This window comes from Scleropages formosus, chromosome 7 (genome assembly GCF_900964775.1).
Source record: "Scleropages formosus chromosome 7, fSclFor1.1, whole genome shotgun sequence".
Lineage (NCBI taxonomy): Eukaryota > Metazoa > Chordata > Actinopteri > Osteoglossiformes > Osteoglossidae > Scleropages > Scleropages formosus.
The window spans coordinates 32,168,053-32,184,610 of NC_041812.1; the positions used below are offsets into that span (position 1 = coordinate 32,168,053).

Sequence of the window (16,558 nt, forward strand, 5' to 3'; positions counted from 1 at the left end):
CCTTGTCAGTATTTTTGTTGCTTGGATGTAAAGAACAAGTGCGTGAGCTGTGTCGCCAAGGTACCAAAAAGTACCTTTCAACTCAGCTGAACACCGAAACCAGCCCACACACCAACAGAGGGTAAACCTGCTGAACACTGAGAAAGTATAACACAGTTACAGTAACTATAAGAGCCAGACATGGGATGTTAACAAGCTGACCTCAGCATTTATGGTTTTAGAAAATACACTGGCATTCAGCTGAGTTGCAACACCCTCGCTGTCACATCAAGGAGGCATGTGGATAAGAGCAAACCCCTCCCTCCATATGGTTAACACCCAGCATTCCTGAAAATTCATTGTAAATTAGTCTTCAAGAGTTTTCATTGTCTGTTCTCCTCCGCAGCAAGTGCAAAGAGGTGACTGTCCACAATGCAGGCAATGTAGAATCTGTGGCGACAAAACCTCTCAGGCCATAGGAGACAGGGGTTTAGTTTCATATTCAAAACAAAAGGCGCCATACTGGCTCTTGGACGCCGGTGCCCTAAATCATCTGGGAAGTTCATGCAAACTACAGTGAGCTAAATCCTGCACTTTGGGCTTATGACCAGATGGTTTCTGAAGGCACCAAACATATCCCCAGGTAGTGTTGTATACCTGGTGCTAATTACAACAGTCTGACAGCCTCCCTTCTGAAAGAGATCAGATTTGCTGGAGGAATAATAAACTCTTGTTCAAATTAATTTTGTCTGGAAAAATGTGCAGAAATAAAATATGGAAGTGGAAGAGCACCTTCAAAGTGACACCTCTGCCGAGGCTGGAGACCGGCATTCCTGGGCAGATATACCTGATTACAAACAATGAAATGACACAGTGTTCCCTTTATCAGATGAGGCATCTCTAACAATACAGCTCTATGTTAGTCGAGTTCTCCGTTTTCTCCCGCTCCTCCACATAATCTGCAGCGCTGCAACAATGAGCTTTGGAAATTGGTCTGTTGTCAGCTCTCATTTTGAGATGTATGTGATGCAGAAAACATGTCGACTCTCATCCCCCGAAGAGGAGAGGTTGGCCTGATGGAGGCTCCGGGGCGCAGAGGAAGGTGTGCCCTCGGGCTATGCTGACCTCTTCACGACAGCCCCATGAATACACTTCATAGGCCGCTTCCAGCACATTTCCTTGGAACCGCAGACTGCCTTTTTGGAATCTGGGGCAAATTCTTGGAGTGAATCGTCACTCTCCAACACAAAACTATTTCAAAATAAGCTAAATTTGCTAAAATAGCTCCAGAGCTGTCTGAGTGGTGGAGGGGGAGTGATGATGAGACAGGCTGTGGAAAACAATCCGCTGACAGAACCTGTGTTGACCCAGTTCATGCAAGCGGGTTTCCTGCAAACCTGACGCCCCTCCTGTCTGCCTCTCCTCCAGCCTGTCGACTGACTGACAGGTCAGTGCAGGGATGGCCTTTTCTGGGCAGTCCTCGGGTGAACCTCACCTAGAGCCGGAGCCGTGATCAGAATGGTCCCAAAGAAATGTTTGCAACATATCAGTTCAAAGAGTCACCAAAGGCAGGACATAAAGGGAAATGTTAATTAATTTTATTATCATTCATTGGCTTAGCAGATGCCTTTATTAAGAATGACATTCAGCTCGCCATGTTAGACTGTGATAAGCAGAGGTTCTGACTCACACGCCACAAACCTGGAGCATACCACACACCAGGAAAGTGCCACTACTCTGAGAGACTCGTCAGCTCCTGGTAAGGGTTCAGAACCTCCACCCCATAGCCGCCGACACAACTGAGGTGAGGTCACATAAGCTTGAGGCTAGGTGTCTGTCTGTCCAAAGCTTGCCACCGAAGCAGGAGTCAGAGTGAACTGTCAAGGGCCCAGAAAGATACAGGCTCTGTTAACTAGCATACACTGAAAGTCATTATGAAAGCACACAAACTAATGGCTATGATGCTGGCTTCCAGGATGTTGCAGGGTCACTTCCGTGCCTTTCCAAGTAAATACATAAACTAATTAAGGAGCTTAACTTCATTCCTTTGGTCTCGGTCTCAGGCTGCTCGGAAGCCGCTTGAATTTTGCCGACTCTTGCTGCGCATTTGGGAAAAGAAGCGGCAACACTGGCGTCTTCCTTCCTTTCTGTGTCAAGCTCTGAAATTTACAGTCAACCAACAAGCTGCCTCTTCCAGCCCTGTACCTACATGCACCATGAACTGGATGATGATGTAAGCCATCAGCCCAAGCTGCACAACTCCAAAACCCAGTAAAACCCCCCAACAGTGTCCTCAAAGTCTCCCTCAGAACAAGATGACTGACTACAGGCATATAATTCCCCCTCTCCCATTTGTGTTAACACCACGGTTGTTGTGGCCAACTATGCTAACAATGTAATGTGTTCTACCCTTTACAAAACAGCACTCAGGTACAGCCACGAAGTATCTGCAGAATGAGCGCCACCTATCTAACAAAGCAGAGCTTCTCCGTCAGCCCATGGTTTGTGCCATTCCCTCCCCCTCAACAGCTCCCGCTGATGAAGTTCAATTAGATGTTTCTCCCAGTTTTGTACATGATTGTCCATTACACTAATTAATAAACTGAAGTAACTATACACCCATGTTAAACTGCCCAAGGACACCACCTGGCCAGATCAGGTGCTGTTCCTGAGCACAGTGTTGGGTTCCTGGGCTGTGCATCTCCTGATGCTCATTTTTGAGACAGCAGTGTGCTGTAAGGGAAAAATGGAACAAGCTGTTATTCACCGACAGGAGCAACTCTCCTAAAAGCATGGGTTTCCTTTATCTTCTGTTGAGTCAGCGTCTCAGCCGCCTAAGAAAAAGGAATCGAATTCAAACTGGAGACGGCGTAAACTTTGAGTCAAAGTGTCTGCTGAGCAATTAAGAAAAATATAGATATTGTAAACCTGGGTGCGTGACTGAAGGCATTACATGCTAGGCTGAAAGAGCCAAAGTTAGTGACTTGAAGCAAATGTGAAGTACACACTGGATGAGTACTTTGGCTGCCTTTGCTCAGAAAATCCTAAAAACACATTTCTGAAACTATGCTGTATCCCAGCCATATGGGCTGAATCTGCACATTTGGTCTAATTTTCCTCCATTTCAAAGGCCTGTCCGCAGCTTCCTATTCTGAGATATATTTTTAACTTTTTTACATGGCCAATTTGTATCATACAAGACCATTTTTTCCTCTTATAAAAGACTTCATAAGGATGCACAAACCTGTCATTTCCTGGCTGTTTAAAGAAGAATTTGATTCTTATTTGACTGTTATAATTACATTGAAAGAAAATAAGAGTCCTCCTACTGGAACAGTAATTTTCCAAAAGGTGCAGATGTGGAGAGAAGATCCCAACCAATCTGGGGTAACCGGACATTTGCATGACACTTTACCCACAGCTCTTGAAGATGACATCACCCATTTGCGGCCTGAACACCAAAGGAACCTGGTGCAGGAAAGCAGCCAAATGGCTTTCTGCCGGGTCTGCAATAGCGATTGCTCAGCGAAGGGGTCATGTCTACCTTCTTAAATGGAAATTACAGATGGGATGCTGACCTGAGCTCTCTGCCCTAGTGATAACTCCCACAGAGCTTGTCTGAAATGCACACACATTTGGTGGACAAGAAAGGGATCTTAACTAATGACCTATAGGTTGAAGGTTCAACTGACATTAGTTACTTCAATACTTAAATAATTCTTTCAGCTATACATTACTTTGGGGAAAAAAAAGCATCTGCTAAATGGATAAATGTACCACCATTTTTGCCAGCAAATGTTACATGAGCAGCTGCAGTAAATTTGTTTTTAACTGTAGTGAAATTTATGGAACAGATAAAAGATCAGAATGGGTGGGTCCAAAGGAAATGTGTTTTGAGACCTTTCTTGAAAACTGAGAGCGATTGAGCAGTCCTGAGGGACAGAGCGAGCTCACTCCATTGTCTCATTGAGACAAGTATTCACCTAAGTAATTGTTAAAAAAACTGTAACCTGGCAGGTAAATAAATAAGGTAATATACTCCTAATACACCTGTGAGGATTTCCAGGTCAGAGACACAAATTTGGACTTGCTTCATTAAACCTGTTCTTTTAAATCTGATCCGATCTGACTAATATGGCCTGCTTTGCCATTTCAGCACAGAGAAGGAAGGCTGAGCTCATCTGTACTGACACACTGTTACTAGCTCTCACGGCTTGTCAAGCAGCCCACGGAATGGAAAAACGGGTAAAGAGCAGCATGTCTGTTAAACACCGAGGCGTTTGAGGGAGCAGGAAGGGCTCATCCGCCCACGCTTAGAAACAGCAGGTGTGCTCTTTAAAAGCCACTTCAAGAGGACGTACAAGGACGGGTCCTCACATTGCAAACGGCAATTACCCCCCATAAGGAGATGATTTAAAACCCTCTCTAGGCCTGTTAAACCCCCATAATGCATTTCTGTGGATAGCTTCCATGCTGATTTGTTCCCCAGGCACAGCACACAGTAAATCCATCTTATTGGCTGATAACTTACACAGAGGCAGCATCACTAATGGAACAATTGCATTGGCCAGAATTAATGAGCACTTTTAAATAAAGACAAATTCATTGTGCCACTTGTTAATTAAGACTTTCCAGAGCAAACATACAGAAAGACAGAGCACCAACGATGCGGTGCATGGAAGCTCCACGTTCAATAAATACAGTATCTGTTGTCAGACATTACTGGGATGTGACTGATCTCTATGTCTAGTCTGGACACTGATGTGCCCGAGTTACTGGAGGGACTGAGCATAAACCTTCGGCTCTAGAGGTGAAGCAATCTCCTGACTGAACAGCCTTAATGCTGGAGGCTTTCAGCCGAAGATCCTATCAGATGGAGCGACCTGGCACAACAGCCCTGCAAGGCTAAAAGCACCACCCCAACACCAAAGTTATGCCATTGTGACATAAAGGCTCGCATGAGTATCATAAAGGTCGGCACAGACCTGAAGGGCTTGGGACCAAAGAGTTGAACAAGGTCCTGTAAAAACTTCAGTTTTGACAGAATGACTTGCACTTCTGCAAGCGTGCAGAACAAACTAGAATTAGCAGCATTCTGAACTCAACCTTGTCCTCTACAAGAAAAATCACACCTGTCTCAACATCAACAGGCATCCCCAGCTGTCGAAAATACAGACTGCAATGGTCTGATTACTCTAACAGTACGTCTCACTCTCTATTACACCATTGTTACTGAAAAGCCTCAATTTTGACAAGAAGAAATTGCTGCAATTTCCAGATAAATAGATGGAAGGTGCATAAAAGGCTAACATTAAGAGCTGTCTGTAAAGCCTTTTGATAACGTGTTGTATATATAGGGAAGAATTTTGGGGGGAGAAAAAAAATTCAATCCCATGTTCCAGAAAGAGTGTGGAGCCTGGGTGTCACTGGTGGAGAGGAGAAGATAATATTCAAACGTCATTCGCTGCATTACTGGAAATATATCTCCTGACAGGATTTCAGCTAGAATGTTTTCCCTAGGAAAGTTTACAAATTTGAGGAGACAGACCGGCAGCTTTTCACTCCCAATTTTCAAAAGATAAAAGGAAAAAAGAATCTCCTTCTAGGATTTAATAGTGTCCCATCCTATCCCCCCCAGAGTGAGCACAAAAACAGAAAGTTAACTGACACATCACGCAAAAGAGTGGGATTGGGCTCACAAAAAGGGCAGAATTGCTGCTACAGAAACAGGGGGGAAAGCATGAAGTTTCAAAGTGTTCAAGTGAGTTCTGTCTTTTGTAACATGTCCCAAGAGGCATCCATAACATTTGGACCCCCTGGCTACAAAACCTACGACAGCCTGTTTGGAGGGAGAAGGAAGATGGACTGCGACCTTACTTTTTGGAGAGAGGATTGATAGGACGTTAAGGCAATGCCGGGTAAGTGTTATGACATTTGTTCTCCATGTAACTAATATAAAAACCTAAATAAAACAAGGAGGTTGATGGCCAGACAACTCAGGGAGCATAGAGTCATAAGGACTGTGGGTCATGTTTGAATTACCTTATGTAACCATGCAAACTGGATCCACATTAAAAACAGTACGCTGCACTGAACTACAACCCTTTCAAATGATTTCTATGTAGGGTATCACCACAATGTGTGCAGATTTGGTTATTGTTGGCATTATAAATCCAAGCGATACCTTGCATTTCAAATGCAGAACTGTCAGTAACACCACCAGTAAAATCTTGCCATTCCCAGTCAAGCATAAACCATCTGGGGCAGCTCCTCAGCAAAAAGATAATGACTGCCAGTACCAGCAGCTGTGGACAGCCCCCCGACTAGCATTTTGACAAAGCTGGACCTAAACACACCATGCTGGCTTCCAAAATACATGTCTCTGTCTGAGAACAGAATGATTTTACCCTAAGTCACCAGGTCAAAACTGTGATTTCTATTCCTTGTGGAACCTTATGATACATTTGTCTTGTGACAGAAAAAAGAAATGGAGAGGAATGGAATCAGACTGGTATACCTGTCCGTTGTCAATTCAATTCATTTGTACAGAGCGCTCCTTTCATCAGAGTGAAAGAGCGCTGAACAAGGCTGTAATGTTAGATGAAGTTACTGAAAATAATACCCAGTTCACCCAAATCACATCTATGCACTATGGGAGGAAACCAGAGAACATGGAGGAAATCCATGCAAACACAGGAAGAACACGCAAACTCCACACAAAAATGACAAATTACAACCTATGTCAAAATATACTGCCTAGGTGCGTTGAGGCACCAGCGCTACCTGCTGAGCCACTGTTGAAAATGTGTCCTCGAATGCCACGCTATGATGTACTTACTGGTAAGTAACTTATTTGTCAAGGGAAGCTGTGCAGGATGGAGGGTTGTCCAAGAACCCACCTGTTTCCCTACATGTCCCATGGTACATTTGCTAAGGTTTTGTAGGCCCAACGCAATACTTGTCTAGGCACCTGTTTCTGGGCTGCAACCAAAAGCTCATGGAAGGAAACTGCTGGTGTGCCATTGATCTTTGTACGTAAACTACTTTAATAAAATTCCAGTTGGATAAAAGGTGTAAAACTATAAGCTGCAAAGCTATGTAAAGTCCTTTTCGTGCAAAGGCCTACAAAGTAAATAAAAATGGTAATCCAAGATTCCTGAACTCTCTGTGGACCTAGTGAAACAATGAAGATGAAACACTAGGGTTTTTCTTTCCATTACATGGTGACAGAATAGATTGAATTTGTTCTTCCATGTAACAGCTCTCTCCTCCCTGCGTTTTGAGAAGTGATGCCTCATTTGGGATCTGTTCTCTCCAGGGGGGTCAATCAGTTTCAAACAAAACAACACAATTCAAATGTTTATCGTGGAACTTGGCATCAATCCAAAAGCATCTGCCTCCTGAGCCCGGGAGCTCTTTGGTGGACCCGTTTATTCGTCTCGTGTTGGCGAGAAGGCTCAAGTTGCGTTCAGTTAGCAGAATGTAAGCACCAATCTCATTCAATGGGACACGGAGAGGAGAACAAAGAAATTGTTTAGCTGAATAAAAACACATTTCTGAAGTGAAAATTAAAAAAAGAACACATCAGGCTCAGAGGGTTTTTGCGAAACCAGTGAGTACAACCTATGTATCTCAGTTTTTTCTCATCAGCAACACGTGATGAAGCCCAGCAGTACAGAGGTTACTCTGGTCTTGACAGGTGCTGGGGCTGAGTCATGTGCTCTGAGGTCTCTGTGCGCATGTGTGCACATACACAAGCATGTGGTTATTATTACACACAGTGGCATCATGAGAAATGGTTTTCTTAGCCTGGCAAAGGATTCGGCTTAAGCATATATGTCACTGTAACAAGGCACATTTATACACAAAGACACATGCTGATTTTCCTGCAATACATACGATGTATTGATATGTCCTCTGTATGCATCCAGATGAAAGCAAAGCTGAGGACAGCTGTCCTAGCCAGAGCTCTTGGTTTCATTTCACACAATTACATTCCTACTGAGAAGCCTGAATTTGGCCCTCATGAAGATAACGAGGTTCGCCTGTCAAAACACATCACTCGCTGCATTAAAAGCAAGTCTAAACAAAGTGCTGTTTCATGAGGAGCGCTGCAGCTCCTTGAGATAACTCATTTTCAGAACGCATTTAGTCCATTTAGAGAATGCCTCTTGAGTTTAGCTGGTCAGAGGTGACCGAGGAACTGCTTTTTAGGTTTTTAAGAATGTTCGCAAGGAAAATTGCACAGAAGTCACCTCCTTAAAATGAGACTGGGAATGAGGACAATGTGATCAGCTGAGAGTTGTAGGAGGGAAGGACCAGGTAAAGTAAGCAGAGGAGCTGTATAGGCAGGACTGAAGGGTGGGGTCCTGGGGGATGCGCCCCTTTGCAACAGCACATCGTCTTCTCTACACCAGCAGATATGCTTTTTTTTTGCAGAGCTCCATCCCATCCACAAATAAAAATGGTTTCCATCAAAACTAGACAGCAGAGTGCACTCTGCATCATTGATATTCACCTGAGCACGTCATCACTGTGGGGTGGAACAAAAAGCCAAATGTCTCTGCTCGGTGCCTAGAGCTGTCACAACCGGCAATGACCACTTGGTGTCTAGGTGGTTTATGAAGTTCTCAGCTGAACCTACAGTGACAAATGATGCTTCCCCATCTCACATCCAGATGAGTGTAGGTCTGGTAGTGCTGGACAAGGAGGTAAAAGAGATGGAATATGGAATTCTCTTCACTGAGTGCAAGCAATTCATCAGATGACTACATTCTACACATTTCCACACTTGAAGACCAGGTTTTCACTCAAAACAACATTTGTCTCATACGCATAATTCAGCCTTTTAGACGCATCTACACTTCAAAAATGCAATTCAATAACTTGTTAAGAAATGTAATTGTGAATGTGCAAAAAAAGAAGGTAATGTAGAAGAAATATGACATTCACAAAAAAAGAAATACTCCCTCTATGACCTCTGCAAAGTCCAGAGGGGAAAAAGCCTTTAACCAGAGGTGTAGGATCTAGGATCCCAGAGAACCACCCCGACTTCCACTTCATTCCTGCAAAAATCTAATAAATCTTTACGCCTTTGGAACAATAATTATTCCACTCACTAACTTAACTGCCAGTCCAAGTATTTTCCTGAAGCCCAGGGTTCAAGCAGGATACACCCTGGAAGAAAGACCAGTCCATTACAGGGTAGCCACACATGCACTCACACATGCAGGCTATTTGGACTGACCAATTAACTTCAAGCACGTGTCTTTGGACTGTGGGAGGAAACTAGAGTACCAGGAGGAAACCCAAACAAACAAGGAGGAGAACATGGAAATTCTACAGCATGAGCTGGATTCAGACCTATGCTCAAAAAGCCCAGGTGCTGTGAGGCAGTAGCACTACCTGCTGCACCACTATGCCATCCTTAATTATTCTAGTTTCCTTCAACTGCAACAGTTTTCTGAATGTCAAGAGCAGATATGCATTTAGAGTTCTATTTAGCGCCACACCGTAGTACAGCCCACTGCTGTGCAGCTAAAGAATGAAGCTCTGTGAGTATGCATGTCTAATTACTTGAAATAACAGGGGAACTGTTCAGCTACCAACCACGTTAATAAGGCCTAGTTATTAAAAGCTGCTCGGAAACGTCAGCCAGATTGGGACACTGCTGAGCGAGACAAGGGCTCAGCGCCACGACCTCCGCAGACCATTCTAACAGCTGAGGGAGAAACCCAGCAGGATAAGGCAGTAGTTACAGGGTGGATGAAGGCCCATAATTCCACAAACGCTGGAAAGGATCTTGCCTGCAGGCTCATAATGACACACAGAAATGTGTGGTCTTTTCCTTTTAAAAACGTGGAGGGCCACAATGCCTTCTTCTTCTGTACACCTTGGCCAACAGCCCACTCTTCTGCAGTCTGGGCATATTTACCTTGTTGTTGTGCATGACAACATGCTAACAGTTAGGAAACCTGGCAGCTACTCTAACTGGCCTGGTTTACATTACACAAATTATTCAAATACATGCCTATGTCTGTGTCCATGCTGTCCCCAGTGCTTAGGGACACAGCATAAACATCCCTAACTGGCAAAAATCTGGTCATGAGTCCAGTTCCTTAAGCAACAATCTAACCGTGTTCGTTGCATTTATAGTACAGATACAAGAACACACACACACACACACACACACACACACACATTTTCAGAACCGCTTGTCCCAAACAGGGTCACGGGGAACCGGAGCCTACCCGGCAACACAGGGCGTAAGGCCGGAGGGGGAGGGGACACACCCAGGACAGGACACCAGTCCGTCGCAAGGCACCCCAAGCGGGACTCAAACCCCAGACCCACCGGAGAGCAGGACTGTGGTCCAACCCACCGCACCACCGCACCCCCGTCAGATACAAGAACATTAAGTTTAAATTATGACAGGCTGTATCTACATCTAGCTACCATCGCTCTGTTTTTAACAAGTATCTATCTACACAGATCTGACCTTTGTTACCAAAAATTGCCTAAAAACAACTACAAACCATACAGGAGCTGAAAGCAAACGGTGTAATTCTAGTTGGGTTGGAGCTACATAATGGAAAGAGCAGAGTTTCTGCAGAAAATACTATATACTAGCAAATTATGGTTTTAAAAGTCCTGATAATTACATCACACCGATCTTATACTTTTAATTCAACTGGATGCACTTCTGTTTACCATATTTTCATTGTTTCAGTAGAAAAGAAATGGTACTCACCTTTGATTCGGGTTTTTAGTTTAAGGATGTTGTTCCCCTAAAAGCGGCTGACAGACCGTTAACTGCAGGTGCCTTGGCACTTCTGCCGTCGTTCATGGAAGGATTCTTCAGTAGCAGGACGAGGTGGTCCACAGACAGACGAGTCCCGTGGCGCGTTCAGCGACCACCACCCACAGTGCACAGAAAGGCGTGTGGGTCGCGCACGCGACGAGCAGGACAACACTTTCGGTCTACATTCCGCGTCTCATTCACGAGTGAAACCGCTGAAATACACAGTGTTTTTAAGAATGACAGTCGTGTAAAGTTGGCACCAAAGCTGCATGTCACACAAATTAAAAATAAATCCAACTGCGTTTGCGAAAGAAAACATTTAATCCTTTGTGCATTTTTCTTTTTTGATTTTTTTAATGCACCGGCACGTGTAAAAATCGACGCCGGCACCCCGAGCGTAGTGTTATGCAGAGAGGCGCGCGCCCGCGCGAGAACGAACAACAAGAACTGACACGGCGCAGCGCGCGCTCGCCTGCGTCGCGGCAGGAATCCCGATGTCGCACGTGTCAGCTTGTGTGGACACCCGCACTTTATATTCCAAGGAAATATAAATCTTTTAAACAAGAGTTCAATGAATATAATATAAAAACACAGAGGTATACAAACCTGGAGCGGAGGGGAACCGCGCGGTTTCGCGCTGTTTCCCGCCTGCGATTTTGGACACCTGAGGCTGAGCGCATCTCATCTGACACCGTGCCTCAACACCTGTGTTCCCGAATTTGCAAAACCACAAGGGCAATTTTCGATCCCTAGCTCACGGAAAGGTGTTGCCTGAGGCATGATTTACCTTTTCGCCCTGTGAATGTCGTGTGTACACGTTGCCACGGGTTTAGCACGCTCCGCTTCCCTGTTCTCAGGTAAAATAAATGGACACGGAGCGTCATGAACTGTAGGCTTGCAGTATTTTATAATACAACCAAAGTGTAAGCACTTGACACTTGACCATGATGCATGTTGATGTCCACAAAAAGTAAATTAATGTGGGAACATGACAAAACAAAGAAAAGCGGTGTATATCCCTCTTACCAAGAGCGGAGCGCAATTGCCGGTGAGGCGGACAGTCCGCGCGACGAGCCCGGGAAAAATGACACTTCTGTAGAACATAAAAAGCCACAGGCGACGCCTGCGCGCCCTCGGCAACCTGTAGCACTAGGCGACCGGGGCAACGTGCTGCTTTTACGCGGAGAACGCGCGAACGGCTGGAGTACACGCGTGTGCGCACAACCGCTGTCTAGCTTTGGAGAGCGCGCGAGCCGGTATTTATATCCATCAACCGTGCAGGCTGGGCACGGGACTTAGTGTTTACACCGGCGAGTCGAGGCCACGCCCACATCCGCGCCCATTGGTTCAGCGGATTCTCAAACTACTCCCCCGGGGATTTAAGTGGTACCGAAAAAAACCGCGTCGGCGCTGAATGTGAGAAGTTGACAGCGGAGTGTAATCGTCGTGTTGTCTGTTGTAAGTGGAGGAAACGGCGACACACTGTTATTAAACTTTAAAGTGTGGCTCCAGCCGGCGTGTCGGTTTACTATTCACATTACTTAGCTATTCGCCAGTCAATTCGGTATTGCTTCGCCTTAACAAAATGTAAATTAACATGTAATTCTCCGGCTTAGCTGCATAGTTTTGAGCGTCCATGAATAAAACATGGCACAGTTGTACATTTTCAAAAAACTGATAATTTTCCCCACTCGAACGTGAGTCTTTCCCTGTGACCCATCATCGTTGACATACAGGTACAGACTTTGCAAAAATATTTTAAGAAATACAAAACATATGTAGAAAAAAAGCAAATTTCTAAATATGTGTACATATCTCTAGGGACCAAAATAATGAAATATTTTTTGCCATTCAAGTTGTTTATGGACTTCAGGTTGTTTTGACGTTATATTTGCCTTTTCCTTTCCTGTTATTTGGCTCACTCGTCCGCCAGCTAACTTTCCACAGCTCTCGAAAAATAACATGCAAATGTGACTGCCTTGGTGTATTTAATATATTCAGCTGGCAAAGAACTATGTTTAACTTACTAAAGTCACAAAAATGTTTCCGCTTTGACCTGCAGAGGTCGCCTTCACCATGAGCTGCGAGCTACAGCTGCCTGTCGCGCGCCGTCTGTGGAGCCTTGAGCAGCCGCCGGGGCCGCGTTAGGGGTCACTGCCATTGCAAATTGAATCACTTTGCTTGTTGGACCTAAATTCCTTGCTAGAATGTTGATTCATGGCGTGACTGCCACGCGGCAGGTTAAACTCTCGATGAAGAAAACCCAAGAGGTGCGGTTCGCTCTTCGCGTTCGCGCATTGCCTGGTAAGGATTGCAGGGCTGAGCGTGTTCAGTGGCGTCACTAGGGGGGTGCGGGGGGACTGCACCGCCGGGTGACACCATCAGAAGGGGTGACACCAAATGACTGTCTATACAATTTTTGTGCAGGTTTCAGCATAAATGTATTATTTTTTAGAGAAATATTTACATTTATTTAGCAGACGCTTTTCTCCAAAGCGACTTCCAGTGAACTCTATGTAGTGTTATCAGCCCACAGACCTTATTCACCAAGGTGACTTGCACTGCTAGATACACTGCTTACAATGGGTCACTCATCCATACATCAGTGGAACACACACACAAAATGGGTGAACCTCAATAGCATTTGACTGTGGGAGGAAACCGGAGCAAACCCACGCAGACTGACTGAGGGATCGAACCCACGTCGTCTCATACCACCAAGGCCCTGAAATAGCAGAGCTACTCAGTGTACCACCGTGCCACCCTGGAGTTACTTCTAAGAACTAAACCATTTTTCGTAAACCCAGCTGACATGTTTCAATACACACACAGGGTAAAACGCTCTGCTACTTTACTTTTTGAACCTTCCAATACGATCCGCTCAGAGCTCTCATTATTACCCAATTACAAAGACGTTTCGAATCACGTGGTTTCGTCTGCACGCGCTACAAGCATGCGCTCTTGTTTCGTCGCTGCTATTTTTATAGTATCTGATTTTGTCCAATTTTCAGGTGTATTAGCTACAGTATTGTGGTAATTAGTATTTGATAATCTGTATCAACAACGTTGAAATAAACAATTTTGATGTAGTTCTTAAAGTTTTTACTTCGAATTATAGTTTTCTTGGAAAATTAAATTTTCACTTACCATGACATGAACTAAATTCGTTAAATTAATTAAGCTGTGCTGGTGTCGTTATAATTTTGCTAGTGGTTTATGTCACTACTATTGCCATTACATTCAGTGATATTATAGGGGCATTACGATTTACAAGAAACATTAGTCGAAAAAACAGTACAGGTAGTCCCGGATTACGAACGAGTTCCATGGCCTCGGTCTGTCTTTAAGTCGGATTTCTACGTAAGTCGGAACAGTTGGGTATGGTGGATATCTAACGTCAGTTTGTCAGATGTTTGTCCTAGTATATCATGTACTTTTCTATGCATAAAAAACATTTAAAAAACACTTCTGGATACACTGAAGCATCTTTAATATAACAATACAGTAATAATAATAATACAATGTAATGATGTCATGATAATAATGATAACAATGATAATAAATGTAAGTTCAGTATTTATAATAGAGAGACATAGAAAGAGATAGTAATAAATGATACAACTGTCATGATGAACAGAGGACACGGAGGAGACTGGACCCAAGCGCAGGATCATTTATTCAGAATCAAAGGACTAGATGTGTTCTCGGGTACGGGCGAACGATCAATCGATCGGGGGACTAACAGAGACGAGGATACAAAATCGCGGTCGAGGGACAAGGCGAGCGGTTGTTATCAAACAGACATGGAACGGGACTGGGAAACGATGAGGGACAGGAGTTGAAGAGCAAAGTGAGGCAGGTTTGAGAACGTAGAGGGGCGGTTGTCTAGAGTGAGATTCCGCAACTGGGAAGAGCAAGAGGTTGAGAAGTGTCTTTTATGGCCGAGTGTTCCGATTGAAGCTGCTAGTTGAGGTGCAGGGCATGGTCGTGACAATTACAGTATTTATAATAGAGAGAGAGAGACCGAGAGTGTGTGTGTGTGTGTGTGTGTGTGTGTGCATGCTTGCGTAAAGAACCTTTAACATTCACTTTTACAATGTTCGTTAGCGTTCCACCTTTTTCTGATTGCTTTATTATTTTCACTTTAGTTTCAATCATGATCGTTTTCCTTTTCTTGGATGCATTACCATCACTTGCATCACATTTACACTCTGGTGCCACGGATGGTTAGGAGGGTAAAAACAAAAAAAAATTAAAGCCAAATACAGTAAAACACAAGACACTGTTAACAGAAACGTGGTCCGATGGAAAATAATGAAGTCTTTGTCCTACCTCGGGCTCACGCACCCTGCCCACTAGTCAACGAACCACTGTAGACACGCAATGTTTTGATGCACGTCGCAAAGTAACACCATTTGTTACTACGAACCACTCTATGTAATTTGAATTTTTAATATAATAGGCTTAATTATAAAGTTTTCATTTGACTGTTACTTAAGGATGACAAAAAAAATTAATTTCCGGTCAGTAAGGGTGTGGTTCGGAACTACAGGTTGTATGTAAGTCGGACATTCATAACCCAGGGACTGCCTGTGCTAAGGATTCTGTATGGTCTGGTACTGGAGGAGGTCCGGGGGCGGCAAAAACCCTAGTGACGCCACTGACCGTGTGCGGTTGAAGATAACACAAGTGAAGCTGTCAACACTGCTGATGGCCTCCCTGCCTTGTAAAAGGCGCAGCACATGAGTGAGGCCCCATGTACTGTGCTCATTGTATCTACAAGTCGAGTGTCCCACCCATCAGGAAGTCTTGGCATCACTCTGGTCTTGTGGACCGATGTCATAATGTGTTCCAAGTACAGGTGAATAGATGCTGCAGCTGTGCTCCAGTGCCTACCAGCCATTAATCATTTCATATATGTTCAGTGGTCTTCACAGTCTTTCTCATATTTTGTAGGGATTAGATACTGCAAGAGTGTGATTCAACAGAAGTGCTACCTGTAGCATTTAATGACAACAGCAAAAGTTATCAGGGCTTTATTTGCTACATGATAAAACACACAAATGTATTCAAAGCACTTGTGCTAAATCATCGCTTCACTTACGTTTAAACCCTTGTCTGCTTTGCTGTAGTTTATGCAATTAGGCAATGAATATTCAGAGATATAGTTCATGATGGTATGTTGTCACCTTTCCTTCCGCTATACGCAAGAAGCGGACAATGCAAATGGGCCTCCGTGTTCAAGTGTAGACTCGACAGTCTAAATAACCTTTTTGTTCATCCATTCGTGAGCAGAGGTTGGTTCAAGAGCCGTCATCGTTGCTGTACAGTTAAAAACTTACCATCAGATCTGTGACCCTCATTGAAGGTACAGCTGAGAACTGAAATCAACAGCATAGATTTCTAACTGGACTGAGGTTATCATAAAAAAAGCGGTTTGCTTTCGTTCATATGTGCAAAGGCCATTTCTCCCTCCCTCTCGCTTAGAGTATTAAGGTTCGTGTCATGCATTTGTGGTCTTGGAACTGGTCTGTTTTTGTAGATATGGCTGACACACTGGAAGCTTTACCTTTTTGCTTCTTCCTAACATAGCGTGAAAAACCATATGGAAATAGAAACCTAAACATGGGAGGTAAAAACCACTGTAAAAATTGTCTTCCCACTACGTTACTGGGTGTAATTTAGCTCCATCCAATTTTTTATATTATTTCCTGTCTAGTACAATTTTCCTGCTCTATGGCATGATACACTCCTCACTAGAAACCAAGAACATCCCTG

At 44.1% G+C, this 16,558-nt stretch overlaps 1 protein-coding gene across 2 annotated transcripts in view; it reads right to left on the reverse strand.

The window, feature by feature from the left end:
* The window catches only part of LOC108941976 (cell migration-inducing and hyaluronan-binding protein-like), a 49,931-nt gene extending 37,936 nt beyond the window's left edge, over positions 1–11,995 (reverse strand). For both annotated transcript variants that reach the window (XM_018764953.2, XM_018764954.2), the window contains exon 1: positions 11,807–11,995. The gene's annotated coding sequence lies outside the window, so the exon portion shown is untranslated. The remainder of the gene's footprint in view (positions 1–11,806) is intronic.
* Positions 11,996–16,558: the final 4,563 nt, after the last annotated feature.